Raw genomic sequence first — 24,285 nt, 5'->3', positions numbered from 1 at the left:
ACAGCTATCCACAAATAAAACAGCTCTGGAAGATCTCCAGAGTCCACTTAAGAAGTTTTAGCAACAAAGTGGAACAAAAAAACCTCAGAATAATTACACAAGAAGAGAAGGAAGACAGCTTCATTTTGTCTTGATCACCCCTTTCCACAAGTCAGCATTGTTCAGCACCAAGAACTAATTTCCCAGCTAGAAAGAATTTCTCTCACAAGGAAAGGAAGAGTGGAATAGTGACCAGGTTCTCCAGCCTCTCAGGGCACTATGTAAAAATCTCACTTTGGTTTCACCCAACCCAGACTGTCAAAGCTAAGACATACAAAGCTGGCTAGGAATAAGGAAGAAAAGCAGAGACTATTATTAGCAGACACACAGTGGGAGTGATTGCAGTTCAGAGAGACCTGCTCTGCAGACAAACTCGGAACATTTTGCCACTGACAAAGCAATGGCCAACACAGCCACCACAGATCCCCTGCAGATTTCACCAGCTTTTGCCTCACAGGTATTCACACTTGCTGATGCCAGCTGCCTGAGTCCCTCCTCGTTTTCTCCCCTCCTTGCCTTTGCTGGACCTTAGGAACCACACCAGCAGCCATCCAAGGCCTCTGTGACTGCATGAATGTAAGACTCCAGCCAGGATTCCCCAAGCTGACCCTCACCTTTGTGCTCATGGTCACGCTCTTGGATAGCCCCTCCAGCTGGACACCTGCACCCACTGGCTTGTCACTAGCCTCCACTGCAGCATGCATGCCCAGGAAGAGAGTGTGTATTCACAGGTTAACACACCAGCAGCCAGGTTGCCCACAGCTGCTTGTGGTCCCAGATCAGTTCCTGTCTTCTGTCATTGGCTGGTACCATTGTGCCCACCTGTAGCAAGTCTCACCAGCTGTGCACCTCATGTCCCCATCCTGACCCTTATCACTAGTTTTCACTGTGTTGTATACACTCAGGGGGAGAGTGTGCAGCCACAGGAAGAGTATGCCTATAGCCAGGGCCTCTGCAGCTGCCAGTGTTGGTCCTGGCCCTTACCACCTGCCCTGGCCCCCATTGTATGTGTGTCAGCAATTGGCCTGTGCAACTACTAGGAATCTGCATCTGGCCCCCACAGCCAAGTATGTGCATACTGCTGGCCACCACTGCTACTTACCCAGGTCCCTAGCTACTGGACCAGGAGGTGCTACTGAGGACCCCAACAGTCCTTGCAGCCACTGTGGACACTTTGCAGTGCTTACCAAGGACCACACAGTTGTTGATGCTGTGGACTCCAGTGACTTTAGCTAAAGAGATATCATGCCCCCAGGACCAAGGGCCACCAAAAAACTCCACATTTGGTACCCTGTACCACTAGACTCTTGACCCAGCATGCCCCCAACCACAGGTGAAAGTCTTCCTTTAAAGTCAGTCCATAAAGTCTGGGAGAAGTGACTCCTTTTTCAAATGCACAAACACCTACACAAGATTATAGGGATCATGAAGAATCATAGAAATATGACTCCACCAAAGGAATATAGCAAACCTCCAATAATTGGTCCCAAAGAAATGGAGATCCAAGAATTTCCATACAAAGAATTCAAAATAATTTCTCTAAAGATACAGAGAGCTACAAGAGAACATAGATAAACAATTTAATAATATCAGGAAAACAATACAAGAGCAAAATGAGAAGTTCAACAAAGAGATAGAAAACATTAAAAAAAAAACAGACAGAGGTGATCATTTTATAACGTATAGAAATATCAAATTACTATGCTGTGTACCAGAAACTAACATAGTGGCTTAGGTTAATTATACTTCAAAAACAAATAAACAAATGAACTCATAGAATAAAAGATCAGATTTGTGGTTACAGAGGTGGGGAGTGGGGGGAGGAGGAATTGGATGAAGATGATCAAAAGGAACAAACTTCCATTTATAAGATAAATAAGTACTAGGGATGTAATGTACAACCTAATTAATATAATTATCACTGCTATATGTTATATATGAAAGTTGTTAAGCAAGTAAATACTAAGAGTTATAAGACAAGGAAAGATGTTTTCATTTTATTTTGTATCTATGTGTATCAGAAGTCTTAACAATATGTTTTCCCTTTAATCCAGAAATTTTAGTATTAGGAACATATCCAAACCAAGTAATCAGGCGAAATGCACAATGACATATGAAAAAGACTAATAGTTTCTCATAGTGGTGGTTTAGGTTATATGGATCAAACTCCCTTATGAAAATAACTAAAAATGAAGAATAATATTTTTTAATTTAAGAAAAGCACTGAAGAGCCAAAAGTGAAGGGAAAAAGGGAACTCATAGAATTAAGCAGAACATTAAATCCTCTTTTACCCTGAAAATACTTGCCAACCCTGGCAAATTTAAACTTTAACTTTAGGAGTCTTGTGAGGCAAGAGGATACAGAAATCCATTTCCAGGATTAGACTAATAAGAAGTCTTACAAATACCCTCTCTTCAATGAGTCAGGATTTCAAAAGGTACAATTCTCTGGGAAAGACCAAACCAGAAGAAAATTTGCCCTTACACAGATTTTTTTTTTCATCTGGCTTCACATCACTTCAGTTGGTCAGGAAAATATAAATATTTGAAATTGGTTCAAGGTAGTCCCCATACTGGTAATACACCCAGGCACTAGGCAGAAACAAATGCAAATTCTCTCTGGAGGAAGGCAACTTTATCCTATACATAAAATTATTTCTACAAATATTTATTCAATAACAATGACCAGCACACAGTAAAAGATAACAAGGTATACAAGAAAGCAAGACATGGTGGGGGGGGGCCTTCAAGATGGCAGAGGAGTAAGACATGGAGATCACCTTCCTCCCCACAAATACATCAAAAATATATCTACATGTGGAACAACTCCTACAGAACACCTACTGAACGCTGGCAGAAGACCTCAGACTTCCCAAAAGGCAAGAAAATCCCCATGTACCTGGGTAGGGCAAAAGAAAAAAGAAAAAGCAGAGACAAAAGAATAGGATGGGACCTGCACCTCTGGGAGGGAGGTGTGCAGGAGAAAAGTTTCCACACACTAGGAAGCCCCTTACTGGTGGAGATGGGGAGTGGCTGTGGGGGAAGCTTCAGAGCCATGGAGGAGAGCACAGCAACAGGGGTGTAGAGGGAAAAGCGGAGAGATTCCTGCACAGAGGATTGATGCTGACTAGCACTCACCAGCCTGAGATGCTTGTCTGCTCACCTGCTGGGGAGAGTGGGGGCTGGGAGCTGAGGCTCGGACTTTGGAGGTCAGACCCCAGGGAGAGGACAGGGGTTGGCTGCGTAAAGACAGCCTGAGGGGGCTAGTGCACCACAGCTAATTGGGAGGGAGTCCGAGAAAAAGTCTGGACCTGTCAAAGATGTGAGAGACCATTGTTTCAGGGTGTGTGAGGAGAGGGGATTCCTTCCCCATGTGCCCACAGAAGGCAGAGCACTGCCTAAGTGAGCTCTAGAGACAGGCGTGAGCCACGGCTATCAGCTTGAACCCCAGAGATGGGCATGAAATGCAAATGCTGCTTCTGCTGCCACAAAGAATCCTGTGTGCAAGCACAGGTCACTATCAACACCCCCACCCCCACCCCCCCCAAGGATCCTGTGCAGCCCACCACTGCCAGGGTCCCATGATCCAGGGACAACTTCCTGGGGGCAACACATGGCATGCCTCAGGTTGTTGCAACGTGATGTTGGCCTGGGCCGCTGCAGGCTTGCCTCACATTCCAGTAATGATTACCATACTTCTCCCTCCCCACAGCCTGAGTGAACAAGAGTGCCCTAATCAGCTGCTGCTTTAAACCTCTCCTGTCTGGGCAGGGAACAGATGCCTGAGGGTGAACTACATGCAGAGGTGGGACGAAAACCAAAGCTGAACACCTGGAGCTGTGAGAACAAAGAAAAGAAAGGAAAATTTCTCCATGCAGCCACAGGAGCAGGAGATTAAATCCCCACATTCACCTTGATGTACCTTACATCTGTGGAATACCTGAATAGACAATGAATCATCCCAAAATTGAGGCAGTGGACTTTGGGAGCAACTGTAGACTTGGGGTTTGCTGTCTGTGACTGATTTTTTTCTGATTTTTATGTTTATATTAGTTTAGTTTTTAGCACTTGTTATCATTGGTGGATTTCTTTATTGATTGTTTGCTCCCTTCTTTTATTTTTATTATTTTAATAATTTTTAAAATTTTATTTAAAAATTTCTTTTCTATCTTTTTTCTCCCTTTTCTTCTGAGCCGTGTGGCTGACAAGGTCTTGGTGCTCTGGCCTGGTGTCATGCCTGAGCCTACAAGGTGGGAGAGCTGAGGTCTGGATATTGGACCACCAGGAACCTCCCAGCCCCATGTGATATCAATTGGCAAGAGCTCTCCCAGAGATCCCTATCTCAATGCTAAGACCAGCTCCACTCAATGGCCAGCAAGCTCCAGTGCTGTATGCCCCATGCCAAAGAACTAGCAAGACAGGAACACAAACCCACCCATTAGCAGAGAGGCTGCCTAAACTCATAAAAATTTGATACACACCCCAAAACACACCACCGGACACAGCTCTGCCCACCAGAAAAACAAGATCCAGCCCCACCCACCAGAACACAGGCACCAGCCCCCTACACCAGGAAGCCTACACAAGCCACTGAACCAACCTCACCCACTGGGGTCACACACTAAAAACAATGGGAACTATGAACCAGCAGCCTCTGAAAAAGAGACCCCAAACACAGTAAGTTAACAAAAATGAGATGACAGAGAAATATGCAGAAGATGAAGGAGCGAGGTAAAACCCCACCAGATGAAACAAATGAAGAGGAAATAGGCAGTCTACCTGAAAAAGAATTCAGAGTAATGATAGTAAAGATGATCCAAAATCTTGGAAACAGAATGGAGAAAATACAAGAAACGTTTAACAAGGACCTAGAAGAACTGAAGAGAAAAAATGATGAAAAACACAATAAATGAACTTTAAAATTCTCTAGAAGGAATCAATAGCAGAATAACTGAGGCAGACGAACAAATAAGTAACCTGGAGGATAAAATAGTGGAAATAAATACTGCAGAGCAGAATAAAGAAAAAAGAATGCAAAGAATGAAGACAGCCTCAGAGACCTCTGGGACAACATTAAATGCACCAATATTACAATTATAGGGGTCCCAGAAGAAGAGGAGAAAAAGATACTGTCTGAGAAAATATTTGAAGAGATTATAGTTGAAAACTTCCCTAACATGGGCGAGGAAATATTCATTCAAGTCCAGGAAGCACAGAGAGTCCCATACAAGATAAATACAAGGAGAAACATGCCAAGACACATATTAATCAAACTATCAAAAATTAAATACAAAGAAAGCATATTAAAAGCAGCAAGGGAAAAGCAACAATAACATACAAGGGAATCCCCTTAGGGTTAACAGCTGACCTTTCAGCAGAACCTCTGCAAGGCAGAAGGGAGTGGCAGGACATATTTAAAGTATTGAAAGGGGAAAACCTACAACCAAGAGTACTCTACCCAGCTAGGATCTCATTCAGATTCGAGGGACAAATTCAAACCTTTACAAAGAGCAAAAGTTAAGAGAATTCAGCACCACCAAACTAGCTTTACAAAAAAGGAACTTCTAAGACAAAGGAATTTCTCTAGGCAGGAAACACAAGAGAAGGAAAAGACCTATAAAAACAAACCCAAAACAATTAAGAAAATGGTAATAGGAGCATACATATCAATAAGGACCTTAAAGGTAAATGGATTAAATGCTCCAACCAAAAGACATAGACTGGCTGAATTGATAAAAAACAAGACCTGTATATATGTTGTCTACAAGATACCCATGTCAGACCTAGGAACACATACAGACTGAAAGTGAGGGGATGGAAAAAGATATTCCATGCAAATGGAAATCAAAAGAAACCTGGAGTAGCAATTCTCATATCAGACAAAATAGACTTTAAAATAAAGACTATGACAAGAGACAAAGAAGGACACTACATAATGATCAAGGGATCAATCCAAGAAGATATAACAACTGTAAATATTTATGAGCCCAACATAGGAGCACCTCAATACATAACACAAATGCTAACAGCCATAAAGGGGGAAATCGACAGTAACACAATAATAGTAGGGGACTTTGACACTCCACTTTCACCAATGGACAGATCATCCAAAATGAAAATAAATAAGGAAACATAAGCTTTAAATGACACATCAAACAAGATGGACTTAATTGATATTTATAGGACATTCCATCCAAAAATAACAGAATACACTTTCTTCTCAAGTGCTCATGGAACATTCTCCAGGGTAGATCATGTCTTGGGTCATAAATCAAGCCTTGGAAAATTTAAGAAAATTCAAAACATATCAACTACCTTTTGCGACCACAATGCTATAAGACTAGATATCAATTACAAGAAAAAAATGTAAAAACTACGAACACATGGAGGCTAAACAATACACCATTAAATAAACAAGAGATCACTGAAGAAATTAAAGAGGAAATCAAACAATGCCTAGAAACAAATGACAATGAAAACATGATGACATAAAACTTATGGGATGCAGCGAAAGCAGTTCTAGGAGGGAAGTTTATAGTAATACAATCTTACCTCAAGAAACAAGAAAAATCTCAAATAAATAACCTAACCTTACACCTAAAGCAAACAGAGAAAGAGGAATGAAAAAACTCCAAAGTTAGCAGAAGGAAAGAAACCATAAAGATCAGAAATAAATGAAAAAGAAATGAAGGAAACAATAGTCAAGATGAATAAAACTAAAAGCTGGTTCTTTGAGAAGATAAAAAAAATTAAACCATTAGCCAGACTCATCAAGAAAAAGAGGGAGAAGATGTAGATCAATGGAATTAGAAATGAAAGGAGAGGAAACAATGGACACCACAGAAATACAAAGGATTATGAGAGATTACTACAAGCAACTATATGCCAGTAAAATGGACAACCTGGAAGAAATGGACAAATACTTAGAAAAGCACAACCTTCCAAGACTGAACCAGGAAGAAATAGAAAACACAAACAGGCCAAACACAAGCACTGAAACTGAAACTGTGTTTAAAAATCTTCCAATAAACAAAAGCTCAGGACCAGAGGTCTTCACAGGAGAATTCTATCAAACATTTGGAGAAGAGCTAACACCTATTCTTCTCAAACTCTTTCAAAGTATAGCTGAGGGAGGAACACTCCCAAACTCAAACTATGAGACCACCATCACCCTGATACCAAAACCAGACAAAGATGTCACAAGAAAAGAAAACTGGAGGCCAATATCACTGATGAACATACATACAAAAATCCTCAACAAAATACTACCAAACAGAATCCAACAGCACATTAAAAGGATCATAAACCATGATCAAGTGGGGTTTATCACAGGAAAGCAAGGATTCTTCAATATACACAAATCAATCAATGTGTTACACCATATTAACAATTGTAGGAGAAAAATCATATGATCATTTCAGTGGATGCAGGGAAAGCTTTCAACAAAATTCAACATCCATTTATGATAAAAAAAAAAAAACCAGAAAGTAGGCACTACCTACCTATTATGTTGAGGGAACTACCTCAACATAATAAAGGCCATATATGACAAACCCACAGCCAACATCATTCTCAATGGTGAAAAACTGAAACCATTTCCATTAAGATCAGGAACAAGAAAAGGTTGCCCACTCTCACCACTATTATTCAACATAGTTTTGGAAGTTTTAGCCATAGCAATCAGAGAAGAAAAAGAAATAAAAGGAATCCAAATCAGAAAAGAAGAAATAAAACTGTCACTGTTTGCAGATGACATGATACTATACATAGAGAATTCTAGAGATGCTACCATAAAACTACTAGAGCTAATCAATGAATCTGGTAAAATAGCAGGATACAAAATTAATGCACAGAAATCTCTTGCATTCCTATACATTAATGATGAAAAATCTGAAAGAGATATTAAGGAAACACTCCCATTTACCATTGCAACAAAAAGAATAAAATACCTAGTAATAAGCACACCTAGGGAGACAAAAAACCTGTAGGCAGGAAACTATAAGACACTGATGAAAGAAATTAAAGATGATACAAACAGATGGAGAGATATACCATGTTCTTGGATTGGAAGAATTGTGAAAATGACTATACTACCCAAAGCAATCTGCAGGTTCAATGCAATCTCTATCAAACCACCAATGGTATTTTTCACAGAACTAGAACAAAAAATTTCACAATTTGTATGGAAACACAAAAGACCCTGAATAGCCAAAGCAATCTTGAGAAAGATAAATGGAGTTGGAGGAATCAGGCTCCCTGACATCAGACTATACTACAAAGCTACAGTAATCAAGACAGTATGGTACTGGCACAAAAATATAGGTCAATGGAACAGGATAAGAAGCCCAGAGATAAACCCACGCACATATGGTCACCTTATATTTGATAAAGGAGGCAAGAATATACAATGGAGAAGAGATAGCCTCTTCAGTAAGTGATGCTGGGTAAACTGGACGCCTACATGTAAAAGAATGAAATTAGAACAGTTCCTAACACCATACACAAACATAAACTCCAAATGGATTAAAGACCTAAATGTAAGAGCAGATACTATAAAACTCTTAGAGGAAAATATAGGTAGAACACTCTATGACATAAATCACAGTAAGATCCTTTTTGATCCACCTCCTAGAGAAAGGGAAATAAAAATAAACAAATGGGACCTTATGAAACGTAAAATGTTTTGCACAGCAAAGGAAACCATAAACAAGGCGAAAAGACAACCCTGAGAATGGGAGAGAATATTTGCAAACAAAGCAACTGACAAAAGATTAATCTCCAAGATATACAAGCAGTTCATGCAGCTCAATATCAAATAAACAACCCAATCCAAAAATGGGCAGAAGACATAAACAGACATTTCTGCAAAGCAGATATACAGATTGCCAACAAACATATGAAAGGATGCTCAACATCACTAATCATTAGAGGAATGCAAACCGAAACTACAATGAGGTATCACCTCACAGCAGTCAGAATGAACATCATCAAAAAATATACAAACAATAAAAGCTGGAGAGGGTGTGGAGAAAAGGGGACCCTCTTGCACTGTTGGTGGGAATGTAAATTGATACAGCCACTACAGAGAACAGTATGGACGTTCCTTAAAAAACTAAAAATAGAACTGCCATAGGATCCAGCAAGCCCACTACTGGGTGTATACCCTCAGAAAGCTGTAATTCAAAGAGAGTCATGTACCACAATGTTCATTGCACTAGCCAGGACATGGAAACAACCTAAGTGTCTGTCAACGGATGAATGGATAAAGAAGATGTGGCACATATATACAATGGAATATTACTTAGCCATAAAAAAGAAATGAAATTGAGTTATTTGTAGTGAGGTGGATAGACATAGAGTCTGCCATACAGAGTGAACTAAGTCAGAAAGAGAAAAGAAATACTGTATGCTAACACATATATATGGAATCTAAAAAAAAAAAGGTTCTGATGAACCTAGGGGCAGGACAGGAATAAAGGCGCAGACATAGAGCATGGACTTGAGGACATGGGGACAGAGAAGGGCAAGTTGGGACGAAGTGAGAGAGTGGTGTGGACCTATCTACACTACCAAATGTAAAATAGTTAGCTAGTCGGAAACACCCACATAGCACAGAGATATCAGCTTGGTGTTTTTTAACCACCTAGAGTGGTGGGAGATGGAGGATGGGAGGGAGATGCAAGAGGGAGGAGATATGGCAATATATGTATATGTATAGCTGATTTACTTTGTCGTAAAACAGAAACTAACACACCATTGTAAAGCAATTATACTACAATAAAGATGTTAAAAAAAGAAAAACAATGCATAAAGAAAAAAATAGGAAAAAAAACAGTAAACAAAGGGAAAAGACACACAAAGCTATCAGTTATTGCAATCATTCAACCCAGAGTATAAAACAGCAGTGTTGGGGACTTCCCTTGTGGCACAGTGGTTAACAATCTGCCTGCCATTGCAGGGGACATGGTTTCAATCCCTGGTCCGGGAAGATCCCGCATGCCACAAAGCAACTAAGCCCGTGTGCCACATCTACTGAGCGTGCACTCTAGAGCCTGTGAACCACAGCTACTGAGCCCTTGTGCCACAACTACTGAAGCCTGCACACCTAGAGCCCGTGCTCTGCAACAAGAGAAGCCACCGCAACGAGAAGCCCATGCATGGCAATGAAGTTTAGCATACACTAGCTGCAACTAGAAAAAGCCTGTGCACATCAATGAATACCCAACGCAGTTCCCCACCTCCAAAAAATAAATAAATAAATAAATTTAATAAAACTGTGTTTAATGAAATAAAAGAAGAGCTGAAAATAACATTAGGGAAGAAGAAACTATCAAAATTAATTCAACTGTTTAAAAAGAACTAAATAAAACTTCTAGAAACAATAATAACCAAATTTAAAATTCAGGTACTCAACAGCAGATTAGGATAGATCAAGAAATAATTGATAAATTGAAACAGAGTTGAAGTAACTTATGCAAAAGGCAGCATATATAGACAAAAAGATGTTGAAGGTAGGAAAGAGAGATTAAGAATTATGATAGATGAAATCTATAGTTGATTAGAGTCCCAGGTGAAAAGGAGGTAGATAATAGGGACTCTGTAATATCTGAGGAGATAAAAGCTGAGAATTTTCCTCAAACTGAAAAATACATCAATCTACAGATCTTCAAGAAGTTCAACAAATTCCAGTCATTACAAATGAAAAGAAGTTCACACCTAGATACATCACTATTTTTTTTTTGCAGAAAATCTGAGACAAACATAAAATCCTAAAAGCTTTGAGAGAAAAATTCAGAGTACCAAAAGGAATAACAGTTAAACTGACAGCTGTTAGATCAGCAAAAACAACGAAATCAAGAAGATAATGTTAATGACATCTTTAATGGGTTAAAAAATGTCAACCTATAATTCTATACCCAGCAATAATATTCTTCAAGAATGAAGATGAAATAAACATTTTCAAACAATAAAAACTGGGGTTATTATCACCAGAAGTATTTTACTAGAATAAACTCTATGGCTGTACTTCAGTTTAGGCAGTTTGGTGGTTTGAGATTCAAGAAGGAACAAAGAGCCAAAAATGTGTAAATATGTGTATGAGTAAAAATAAATATTGACTATATAAAACTTCTAATGGAGTTAAAATAATAGAACTAAGATAATCAAAATAAGTATTAGTTGAAATGAGAAAAAGTGAAGTTAAAATGTTCTAAGACTTCTGTATTACCTAGATGTGGATAAAGATATTGAAAATGTTTATATTTGAATAAATTAAATGTGGATGTTTTAATTTATGTAGCAATCACTAAGTGAGTAGAAATAGAAAGCATAACTTGTAATCTAGTAAAAGGGGGATGGAAATATGAAGTCAGAAAGTCCAAAAGAAGCCAAGAAAGGAGAGAAAAATAAACCTAGACCAAAAGGCAAATACAAAAACAAATAAAATAGTAGATTTAAATCCAAAAAAAAATTAATTACAAATTTGGTAAAGCTAAAAACAGTTTGTTGTGGTAGACTGAAGAATTTTAATGGAATTTTATTTATGAGATACATTAGAAACAGAAAGTATAAAAATACAAGGATGGAAATAGATAACCCATAGAACTACTCACATTTAAAAAATGGAACATGTGGCAAGTGGGATCTTTGTTCCCCGACCAGGGCATCGAACTTGTGCTCCCTGCATTTGAAGCATGGTGTCTTAACCATCAGACCACCAGGGAAGTCCGTGGCTATTCTATTTTAGTCCTTGAATCTGGGCCTGGCCATTTGATTTGCTTAGGCTCATGAGTTGTTAACAAATAGGACTTATTTAAGTAATGTCCTATTGTTATTATTTGTTTTTTACTTTACAAAATGCTCCTGTTAATATCTGTATATATATGCATATATTTTAGTTTTCTTTAAAAAACAAACAATGTATAAACTCACATAACAGGAAGTACAGAGGTTGGACAATTTTCAGGGTGGTTTGATTTAGTGGTACTGTGATTGCATCAAAGATTCAGAGTAATTTTGTCCATGGATCTGCTGTACACAGTGTTGTTTCCATCTTTAGACTGACTTTCTTCACAGGCTTAAGATAGCCATAATGTGCTTCTTTGTACGCATGCAGAGGGACAGAGGAAGAGTAACTTTACCTACACCATACAACAAGAATTGTTCTCTCCAGTCTGGACCAACTTAAGTCCTATGCCTACCCCTGGACCAAAAACTGTTAGTAGAGAATGCTTTGGAATAAGTGACTTACATTACGATTCCAACTTAGGGAAATAAACATGATTGACTTAATCAGGGCCCAGTCCCAGAGTAGAACTACTTTCTCTAACCATACTACAGTTACACAATGAGAAAGAAATGGAAATGAGGAGTGCACTACACTTAGTTCTGAACTTCTCATGGTTTAATGTTGTAAGATTGGGAAGTTCATATAAAACAAAGAGACCATAATATTGGTTGCTATTGGAGATTCTTATAAAATTATAAACTTTTTTTTTAATTTGGATTGCATACTTTATGGGTATGAGTATGCAAACTGAAACGGACAGATGTACAAAAGGATTTTATAAACCTCATTTTCATTGGAGACTCCATCTAGTTTTTTTCTGGAAACCATTGGTTTCCTGTCAATTATTCTATTCATTTTTTGGTAATCTATCCTGAGACGTATGTCTCATCTTCAGCTTTTTCCTAAGGAAAATATTTCTCTCCCAAGACCTTAGACTCATGCTTTAAATCATTGTGAATTTCTCTAACCAAAATATGGTTCTCTACTAATGCCATGCTTACTGTGGTTATCTTAGTCCATTTGGGCTGCTATAACATAAATATCACAGACTGAGTGGCTTATAAACAACAATTTTTGTTTCTCACAATTCTGGAGTCTAGGAAGTCCAAGATCAAGGCCCTAGCAGATTCAGTGTCTTGTGAGGACCCACTTCCTGGTTCATAAATGATCATCTCTGGCTGTGTCCTCACATAGTAGAAGGGGAAAGTTTGTTCTCTGGGGTCTCTTTTATAAGGACATTAATCCCATTCATGAGGGCTCCTCTTTCATGACCTAATCACCTCCCAAAGACATACAATGAAATAAAATCAGACAATAAGAATATAGTTGAAATATATTTATTAATATGTAAGGTTATAAATGTTACATTAAATTATTATAAAGAAGAGTGAACAGTACTACCTGATTCCTGTAAGAATGTGTGGTGTGAGACGAGGGGAAGATGGCAGAAGAGGAAGACGCAGAGATCTCCTTCCTCCCCACAGATACACCAGAAATACATCTACACGTGGAACAACTCTGACAGAACACCTACTGGCAGAAGACCTCAGACCTCAGACCTCAGACCTCCCAAAAGGCAAGAAACTCCCCACGTACCTGAGTAGGGCAAAAGAAAAAAAGAAAAAACAGAGGAAAAAGAATAGGGATGGGACCTGCACCAGTGGGAGGGAGCTGTGAAGGAGGAAAGGTTTCCACACACTAGGAAGCCCCTTCGTGGGCGGAGACTGCAGGTGGCGGAGGGAGAAAGCTTCGGAGCCGCGGAGGAGAGCGCAACCACAGGGGTGCGGAGGAAAAAGCGGGGAGATTCCCGCACAAAGGATCAGTGCTGACCGGCACTCACCAGCCTGAGAGACTTGTCTGCTCACCCACCAGGGCGGGCAGGGCTGTGAGCTGAGGCTCGGGCTTTGGTCGGAGCACAGGGAGAGGACTGGGGTTGGAGGTGTGAACACAGCCTGCAGGGGTTAGTGCACCACGGCTAGCCGGGAGGGAGTCCAGGAAAAGGTCTGGAGCTGCCGAAGAGGCAAGAGACTTTTTCTTCCCTCTTTGTTTCCTGGTGTGCGAGGAGAGGGGATTAAGAGCGCTGCTTAAAGGAGCTCCAGAGATGGGCGTGAGCCGCGGCTACAAGTGTGGACCCCAGAGACGGGCAGGAGACGCTAAGGCTGCTGCTGCCGCCGCCAAGAAGCCTGTGTTCGAGCACAGGTCACTATCCATACCCCTCTTCCCGGGAGCCTGTGCAGCCTGCCACTGCCAGGGTCCCGGGATCCAGGGACAACTTCCCCGGGAGACCACACGGTGCGCCTCAGGCTGGTGCAACGTCACACAGGCCTCTGCCGCCGCAGGATCGCCCTGCACTCCGTACCCCCCTTCCCCCGGCCTGAGTGAGCCAGAGTCCCCGAAGCAGCTGCTCCTTTAACCCCGTCCTGTCTGAGCGAAGAACAGACGCCCTCCGGTGACCTAAATGCAGAGGTGGGGGCAAATCCAAAGCTGAGTCCCTGCGAGCTGTGAGAACAAAGAAGAGAAAGGGAAGTCTCTCCCAGCAGCCTCAGAAGCAGAGGAGTAAAGCTCCACAATCAACTTGATGTACCCTGCATCTGTGGAATACATGAATAGAAAACGAATCATCCCAAATTGAGGAGGTGGACTTTGAGAGCAAGATTTATGATTTTTTCCCCTTTTCCTCTGTGTCAGTGTGTATGATTATGCTTCTGTATGAGATTTTGTCTGTATAGCTTTGCTTCCACCATTTGTCCTAAGGTTCTATGCGTCCTTTTTTTTAAAATTTTTTTTCTTAATAATTCTTTTTTAATTTAATAACTGTTATATTTTACTCTATTTTATGTTACTTTATCTTCTTTCTTTCTTCCTTTTTTCCTTTCACCCCTCCTTCCTTCCTCCCGCCCACTGTCCCTCCCTCCCTCCCTCCCTCTTTCCTTCTTTTCTTCTTTCTTTCTTTTTTCCTCCCTTCCTTCCTTCCTTCCTTCTTTCTTCCTTCTTTCCTTCCTTCCTTCCTTTGTTTCTTTCTTCCTTTCTTCCTGCTTCTACTAATTCTTTCTCTCCACTTTTTCTCCCTTTTATTCTGAGCCGTGTGGATGAAAGGCTCTTCGTGCTGGAGCCAGGAGTCAGTGCTGTGCCTCTGAGGTGGGAGAGCCAACTTCAGGACACTGGTCAACAAGAGACCTCCCAGCTCCACATAATATCAAATGGTGAAAATCTCCCAGAGATCTCCATCTCAATGCCAGCACCCAACTTCACTCAACGACCAGCAAGCTACAGTGCTGGACACCCTATGCCAAACAACTAGCAAAATAGGAACACAACCCCACCCATTAGCATAGAGGCTGTCTAAAATCATAATAAGTCCACAGACACCCCAAAACACACCACCAGACGTGGACCTGCCCACCAGAGAGACAAGATCCAGCCTCAACCACCATAACACAGGCAATAGTCCCCTCCACCAGGAAGCATACACAACCCACGGAATCAACCTTACCCACTGGGGAGAGACACCAAATCAACAGGAACTATGAACCTGCAACCTGCAAAAAGGAGACCCCAAACACAGTAAGATAAGCAAAATGAGAAGACAGGAAAACACACTGCAGTTGAAAGAGCAAGATAAAAACCCACCAGACCTAAAAAATGAAGAGGAAAAAGGCAGTATACCTGAAAAAGAATTCAGAAAAATGATAGAAAAGATGATCTAAAATCTTGGAAATAGAATAGACAAAATGCAAGAAACATTTAACAAGGACCTAATAAAACTAAAGAGGAAACAAACAACAATGAACAACACAATAAATGAAATAAAAAATACTCTAGATGGGATCAATAGCAGAATAACTGAGACAGAAGAACGGATAAGTGACCTGGAAGATAAAATAGTGGAAATAACTACTGCAGAGCAGAATAAAGAAAAAAGAATGAAAATAATTGAGGACAGTCTCAGAGACCACTGGGACAACATTAAATGCACCGACATTCGAATTATAGGGGTTCCAGAAGAAGAAGAGAAAAAGAAAGGGACTGAGAAAATATTTGAAGACATTATAGTTGAAAACTTCCCTAATATAGGAAAGGAAATAGTTAATCAAGTCCAGGAAGCACAGAGAGTCCCATACAGGAGAAATACAAGGAGAAATACGCTAAGACACATATTAATCAAACTGTCAAAAATTAAATACAAAGAAAACATATTAAAAGCAGCAAGGGAAAAATAACACACGAGGGAATCCCCATAAGGTTAATGGCTGATCTTTCAGCAGAAACTCTGCAAGCCAGAAGGGACTGGCAGGACATATTTAAAGTGATGAAGGAGAAAAACCTGCAACCAAGATTACTCTACTCAACAAGGATCTCATTCATATTTGATGGAGAAATTAAAAGCTTTACAGACAAGCAATAGTTGAGAGAGTTCAGCACCATCAAACCAGCTTTACAACTAATGCTAAAGGAATTTCTCTAGGCAAGAAACACAAGAGAAGGAAAAGAACTACAATAATGAACCCAAAACAATTTAGAAAATGGGAATAAGAGCATACATATTGATAATTACCTTAAATGTAAATGGACTAAATGCTCACACCAAAAGACACAGATTGGCTGAATGGATACAAAAACAAGACCCATATGTATGCTGTCTACAGGAGACCCACTTCAGAACTAGAGACACATACAGACTGAAAGTGAGGGGGTGGAAAAAGATATTCCATGCAAATGGAAACCAAAAGAAACCTGGAGTAGCAATTCTCATATCAGACAAAATAGACTTTAAAATAAAGACTATTACAAGAGACAAAGAAGGACACTACACAATGATCAAGGGATCAATCCAAGAAGAAGATATAACGATTGTAAATATTTATGCACCCAACATAGGAGCACCTCAATACATAAGGCAAATACTAACAGCCATAAAAGGGGAAATCAACAGTAACTCATTCATAGTAGGGGACTTTAACACCCCACTTTCACCAATGGACAGATCAAACAAAATGAAAATAAATAAGCATACACAAGCTTTAAATGATACATTATACAAAATGGACTTAATTAATATTTATAGGACACTCCATCCAAAAACAACAGAATACAGATTTTTCTCAAGTGCTCATGGAACATTCTCCAGGATAGCTCATACCTTGGGTCACAAATCAAGCCTTGGTAAATTTAAGAAAATTGAAATGGTATCAAGTATCTTTTCTGACCACTATGCTATGAGACTAGATATCAATTACAGGAAAAGATCTGTAAAAAATACAAACACATGGAGGCTAAACAATACAGTACTTAATAACAAAGTGATCACTGAAGAAATCAAAGAGGAAATTAAAAAATACCTAGAAACAAAAGACAATGGATACACAACAACCCAAAACCTATGGGATGCAGCAAAAGCAGTTCTAAGAGGGAAGTTTGTAGCAATACAAGCCCACCTTAAGAAACAGGAAACATCTCGAATAATCAACCTAACCTTGCACCTAAAGCAATTAGAGAAAGAAGCACAAAGAACCCCCAATGTTAGCAGAAGGAAAGTAATCATAAAAATCAGATCAGAAATAAATGAAAAAGAAATGAAGGACACGATAGCAAAGATCAATAAAACTAAAAGCTGGTTCTTTGAGAAGATAAACAAAATAGATAAACCATTAGCCAGACTCATCAAGAAAAAAAGGGACAAGCCTCAAATCAATAAATTAGAAACGAAAAAGGAGAAGTGATAACTGACACTGCAGAACTACAAAGAATCATGAGAGATTACTACAAGCAACTCTATGCCAATAAAGTGGACAACCTGGAAGAAATGGACAAATTCTTAGAAATGCACAACCTGCCAAGACTCAATCAGGAAGAAATAGAAAATATGAACAGACCAATCACAAGCACTGATATTGAAACTGTGATTAAAAATCTTCCAACAAACAAAAGCCCAAGACCTGGTGGCTTCACAGGTGAATCCTATCAAACATTTAGAAAAGAGCTAACACCTATCCTTCTCAAACTCTTCCAAAATATAGCAGAGGGAGGAACATTCCCAAATTTATTCTATGAGGCCACCATCACCTTGATACCAAAAGCAAACAAGATGTCATTAAGAAAGAAAACTACAGGCCAATATCACTGATGAACATAGACACAAAAATCCTCAACAAAATACTAGCAAACAGAATCCAACAGCATATTAAAAGGATCATACACCATGATCTAGTGGGGTTCACACAGGAATGCAAGGATTCTTCAATATACGCAAATCAATCAAAGTGATAAACCATATTAAGAAATTGAAGGAGAAAAACAATATGATCATCTCAATAGATGCAGAGAAAGCTTTTGACAAAATTCAACACCCATTTATGATAAAAACCCTGCAGAAAGCAGGCATAGAGGGAACTTTCCTCAACGTAATACAGGTCACATATGACAAACCCACAGCCAACATCATCCTCAATGGTGAAAAACTGAAACCATTTCCATTAAGATCAAGAATAAGACAAGGTTGCCCACTCTCACCACTCTTATTCAACATAGTTTTGGAAGTTTCAGTCACAGCAATCAGAGAAGAAAAGGAAATAAAAGGAATCCAAATCGGGAAAGAAGAAGTAAAGTTGTCACTGTTTGCAGATGACATGATACTATACATAGAGAATCCTAAAGATACTACCGGAAAACTACTAGAGCTAATCAATGAATTTGGTAAAGTAGCAAGATACAAAATTAATGCACAGAAATCTCTGGCATTCCTATACACTAATGATGAAAAATATCAAAATGAAATCAAGTAAACACTCCCATTTACCATTGCAACAAAAAGAATAAAATATCTAGGAATAAACCAACATAAGGAGACAAAAGACCTCTATGCAGAAAATTATAAGACACTGATGAAAGAAATTAAACATGATACAAAGAGATGGAGAGATATACCATGTTCTTGGATTGGAAGAATCAACATTGTGAAAATGGCTCTACTACCCAAAGCAATCTGCAGATTCAATGCAATCCCTATCAAACTACCACTGGCATTTTTCACAGAACTAGAACAAAAAATTTCACAATTTATATGGAAACACAAAAGACCCTGAATAGTCAAAGCAATCTTGAGAACGAAAAACGGAGCTGGAGGAATCAGTCTCCTGACTTCAGACTATACTACAAAGCTACAGTAATCAAGACAGTATGGTACTGGCACAAAAACAGAAAGATAGATCAATGGAACAGGATTGAAAGCCCAGAGATAAACCCATGCACATATGGTCACCTTATCTTTGATAAAGGAAGCAGGAATGTACAGTGGAGAAAGGACAGCGTCTTCAATATGTGGTGCTGGGAAAACTGGACAGGTACATATAAAAGTATGAGATTAGATCACTCCCTAACATGGTACACAATAATAAGCTCAAAATGGATTAAAGACCTAAATGTAAGGCCAGAAACTATCAAACTCTTAGAGGAAAACATAGGCAGAACACTCTATGACATAAATCACAGCAAGATCCTTTTTGACCCACCTCCTAGAGAAGTGGAAATAAAAACAAAAATAAACAAATGGGACCTAATGAAAATTAAAAGCTTTTGCATAGCAAAGGAAACCATAAACAAGACCAAAAGGCAACCCTCAGAATGGGAGAAAATATTTGCAAATGAAGCAACAGACAAAGGATTAATTTCCAAAATTTACAAGGAGCTCATGCAGCTCAATAACCAAAAAACAAACAACCCAATCCCAAAATGGGCAGAAGACCCAAATAGCCATTTCTCCAAAGAAGATATACATACTGCCAAAAAACACATGAAAGAATGCTCAACATCATTAATCATTAGAGAATTGCAAATCAAAACTACAATGAGATATCATCTCACACCGGTCAGAATGGCCATCATCAAAAAATCTAGAAACAATACATGTTGGAGAGGCTGTGGAGAAAGGGGAACACTCTTCCACTGCTGGTGGGAATGTGAATTGGTATAGCTGCTATGGAGAACAGTATGGAGGTTCCTTAGAAAACCAGAAATAGAACTGCCATATGACCCAGCAATCCCACTACTGGGCATATACCCTGAGAAAACCATAATTCCAAAAGAGTCATGTACCAAAATGTTCATTGCAGCTCTATTTACAATAGTCCAGAGATGGAAACAACCTAAGTGCCCATCATCGGATGAATGGATAAAGAAGATGTGGCACATATATACAATGGAATATTACTCAGCCATTAAAAGAAATGAAATTTAGCTATTTGTAATGAGGTGGATAGACCTAGAGTCTGTCATACAGAATGAAGTAAGTCAGAAAGAGAAAGACAAATACCATATGTTAACACATATATATGGAATTTAAGAAAAGAAATGTCATGAAGAACCTAGGGGTAAGACAGGAATAAAGACACAGACCTACTAGAGAATGGACTTGAGGATATGGGGAGGGGGAAGGGTAAGGTGTGACAAAGTGAGAGAGAGTCATGGACATATACACACTACCAAACATAAGGTAAATAGCTAGTGGGAAGCAGCCGCATAGCACAGGGAGATCAGCTCGGTGCTTTGTGACTGCCTGGAGGGGTGGGATAGGGAGTGTGGGAGGGAGGGAGATGCAAGAGGGAAGAGATATGGGAACATATGTATATGTATAACTGATTCACTTTTTTATAAATCAAAAACTAACACACCATTGTAAAGCAATTATACCCCAATAAAGATGTTAAAAAAAATGTGAGGTGTGTATGTGAGTGTGTGTGAGCTAAGAGAGGGAGAAGAGAGAGAAAGGGGAAAAAATATGATAAGATATACATCAAAATATTAATAGCAGTTATTTTTAGGTGATGCGATGTAGTAAATTTATTTTCTTCTTAAAAATAAACTTTTTTAAAACAGTCTGTTTTCAGTCGATCTTTGACTTCACAATTTATTTTTTATTTTGCATAATGATGGGGTGAAACTTTGTGTTACACAGGTCAAGCCAATGCTAAGTTCTGAATTCCCCTAGCTTCAGTTCTGACTTTCAGACTTTCTACTGTCACCTGATTTCTGCATATCCACACCATCATTATCATCATAATTTGCATTGCTTTATAGTTTACAAAGCTCTTCTTCTGTATTGTTTCATTTTTCCATTGGGAAAACAAAGGAAAAACTTTAATGACTTAACAAAATTTACGCTGTAAAATACTTCCAACAATATTTAGAGCTTAACTCTTCACACAACATTGGTGTTCAGAGTTTTATTTTCTATAGGCAGTTAAATATATCTTAATGCTTTCCTTTAGTCAATAGTTTTCTATTGGGGGCATAAAATTTTAATTTTTATTTATAAATTTTTAAAATTTTCTTTTGAACCAGGTACATAGTAAACACTCAATAATGCTTGGTTTTGGATGTTGTAGTTTGATGCTCTTGATTACTGGTAGTGATTTTGAATATAATGATGTTGACTGCTGTTTGAGATGATGACAGCCTTGATTTCAATTGTTATCTTGTTGCTCAACTTATTATGCTTCACTTTAACATCTTATCCACAATGTCTTTTGTGTAGTGTTTTCACCTCTGTTCTTGAAAATGTTCTTTCTCACCAGTTTTTTAATGATTAGCTTTTCAAAATTATCTCCCAATGTTAAAAAAATTCTATTGGAAAGGATGGAAACAAGAATAATTCACAATAAAGAAGATAAAATAGCAGTTGGATCTACTTTGTTGGATGCTCAGAATTAAAAGATGAAATTAAACAGCTCAACTAGTAGTGTTGTTGTGTCAAATATAGGTCTCCTAGTAGACATTCCCCCTTTTTTCCTAATAATTACAGAACTTTCTCTCCTGCCAAAAAAATTTCAGCAGAGCAAACGACTATCAAGTTAGAGTTGACATTTCCAAAGATGTAAGTGCAGTAATGTGTTCAATTTCCTTGTCAAATTATTAAAAGGAAATTGCTTGCTTTCACTTTCTCCTTTTCCTGATATTACCTTCTCCTTCTCCCTCTTCTTTCCTATTTCCTTTTTTCAAGACTATGAATGTGAGGATTTGGGCTACATATCCACCTTGGAATAATGAGGGAAAAGTCAAGATCATTACAGAAACCTCAGTCCTAAGATTCTGGGCCATCAAACCTATGCCAGTATCTGCTTAACTAACACTTCTTGTTACATGAGAAAATTACCATCCAAAATGTGTTTAACCATTATATAGATAACTTTTCTGTTACTCATAGCTAAACACTATTCCTAACTGATTCATGAAAGAGCAAAGAGAAGGTAACTCTCACTGAGGAAAAAGAGACAAGATAAGCTTCCTTCAGCAGAAACAGATTTTGCTACCTATTATTTATCTATTGCTATTATAAACATGCTGTATAACAAATGACAATAAAGCCTCAGTGGCATTAAATAGGAAACATTTATTGCTTATGAATCTGGAGCCTACTGGAATTTGGCTAGGTGGCTCTGCTAATCTTGGTTGGGCTTGCTCACATATCCAAGGATGGGCTTCTTGGCTGATCTAGTATGCCTCACATGGCTTGGCTTCGGTGCGTCTCTACCTGTTTACCATCCTCCAACACAATAGCTTTGGAATGTTCTCATGTTAGTTGCAGAGATACAAGAGCAAGGGTAAACTCAAGTGCTCAAGCACTTTTGAAGTCTCTATTTGCTAACAACTCATGAGCCTAAGCAAATCAAGTGGCCAGATCCAGATTCAAGGACTAAAATAGAATAGCCACGGACTTCCCTGGTGGTCTGGTGGTTAAGACTCCATGCTTTCATTGCAGGCAATGCAGGTTCAATCCCCTGGTCGGGAAACTAAGATCCCTCAGGCCATGTGGTGCAGCCAAAAAAAAGAAAAAAGAAAAAAGAATAGCCAGGACACAAATTACAGCACTATGTTAGGATAAAGAATTTGTTCACTTAGGAAATAAGGTAGTAACTCAGGTTATCTCTACACTGGTTATTTTGGGGAAGTTAGGGATAGGTACCACTATCCCCCCTGAAGTTACTAACTGCCAGAAATTTTTAAACAGCTGAGATCAAACATCTACAAAGATAGATATGATCACCTTAGGACATGGCGATTAAGTTAAGACACTTTTGATTGTAATTATCAGAAATTCCACTTCCAATATCTTAACTAATAACACATTAAAGAAGTGGAAATATAGTAGAGTAGGTAATCTGAAAGACCTTCTACCTAAAAACTTCTAGAAATGCCTAAATTCTAGATTAAAACAACAACATCTTTCAGATGCGTGACTGAGCTCAAAGAGAGGAAGAGGAAAAAAGCAGAGAAGGCAAAAACTAGGGGAGTGAGTGAGTGCTGAAGTCACAGTCACCTTTGGGTCATTTACCAATCTCAGAAGACAAGACACTTGTGCTTTTGTTTGTTTGTTTGTTTGTTTTTGCGGTACGCAGGCCTCTCACTGCTGTGGCCTCTCCCGCTGCAGAGCACAGGATCCGGACATGCAGGCCCAGCAGCCATGGCCCAAGGGCCCAGCCGCTCCGCGGCACATGGGATCCTCCCGGACCGGGGCACTAACCCGTGTCCCCTACATCGGCAGGCAGACTTCCAACCACTGCGCCACCAGGGAAGCCCGACACTTGTTTCTAAATGGCTACATGAGGCCAGGGAATAAAGCTTTGGGCTCAAATGCCGTATAGTTGAATTTAAGCCTCAGTTTAAAGCCGAGACCCTACATGTCCTATATGTTCAGTGAAAGAGTGGATTAGAAAACACGCAATTCTGTCAAAAAGAGATAGCAAAGACTATCTGAGTGGAAAGTAGAGTAATCTAAAATTCCTAACCACAGCCTTTCATCAATCATGTGGTAGGTAGAATAATGTCTCCCCCAAACCCCCAAGATAGCCATGTCCTAATCCCTGAAACCTGTGAATATGTTACCATAAATGGCAAAAGGGACTCTGCAGATGTGGTTAAGTTAAGGATCTTGAGGTGGAAAAATCCTCAATTATCCAGGTGGATCCAATGTAATCACAATTTCCTTATAAGGAGGAGACAGGAAGGAGCGTCAGAGAGATACTTGACATCTGGTTTGTTTCACTTAACATAATGCCCTCCAAGTCCATCCATGTTGCTGCAAATGGCAAAATTTCATTCTTTTTTATGGCTGAGTAATATTCCATTGTATGTGGAATCCACATCTTCTTCACCCATTCATCTGTTGATGGACACTTAGGTTGCTTCCATAGCTTGGCAATTGTAAGTAATGCTACTGTGAACATTGGGATGTATGTATCTTTTTGAATTAGTGTTTTTGGTTTCCTTTTGGATTCATACCCAGCATTGGAATTGCTGGATCATATGGTAGTTCTACTTTTAGTTTTTTGAGAAACCTCCATACTGCTTTCCATAATGACTCTACAAATTTATATTTCCCACCAACAGTGTGCAGTTTCCTTTTCCTCCACATCCTCACCAATATTTGTTATTTGTGATCTTTTTGATGATAGCCATTCTGACAG

Source organism: Leucopleurus acutus (genome assembly GCF_964270905.1).
Source record: "Leucopleurus acutus genome assembly, chromosome: 2".
Lineage (NCBI taxonomy): Eukaryota > Metazoa > Chordata > Mammalia > Artiodactyla > Delphinidae > Leucopleurus > Leucopleurus acutus.
This window is presented reverse-complemented; position numbering follows the sequence as displayed.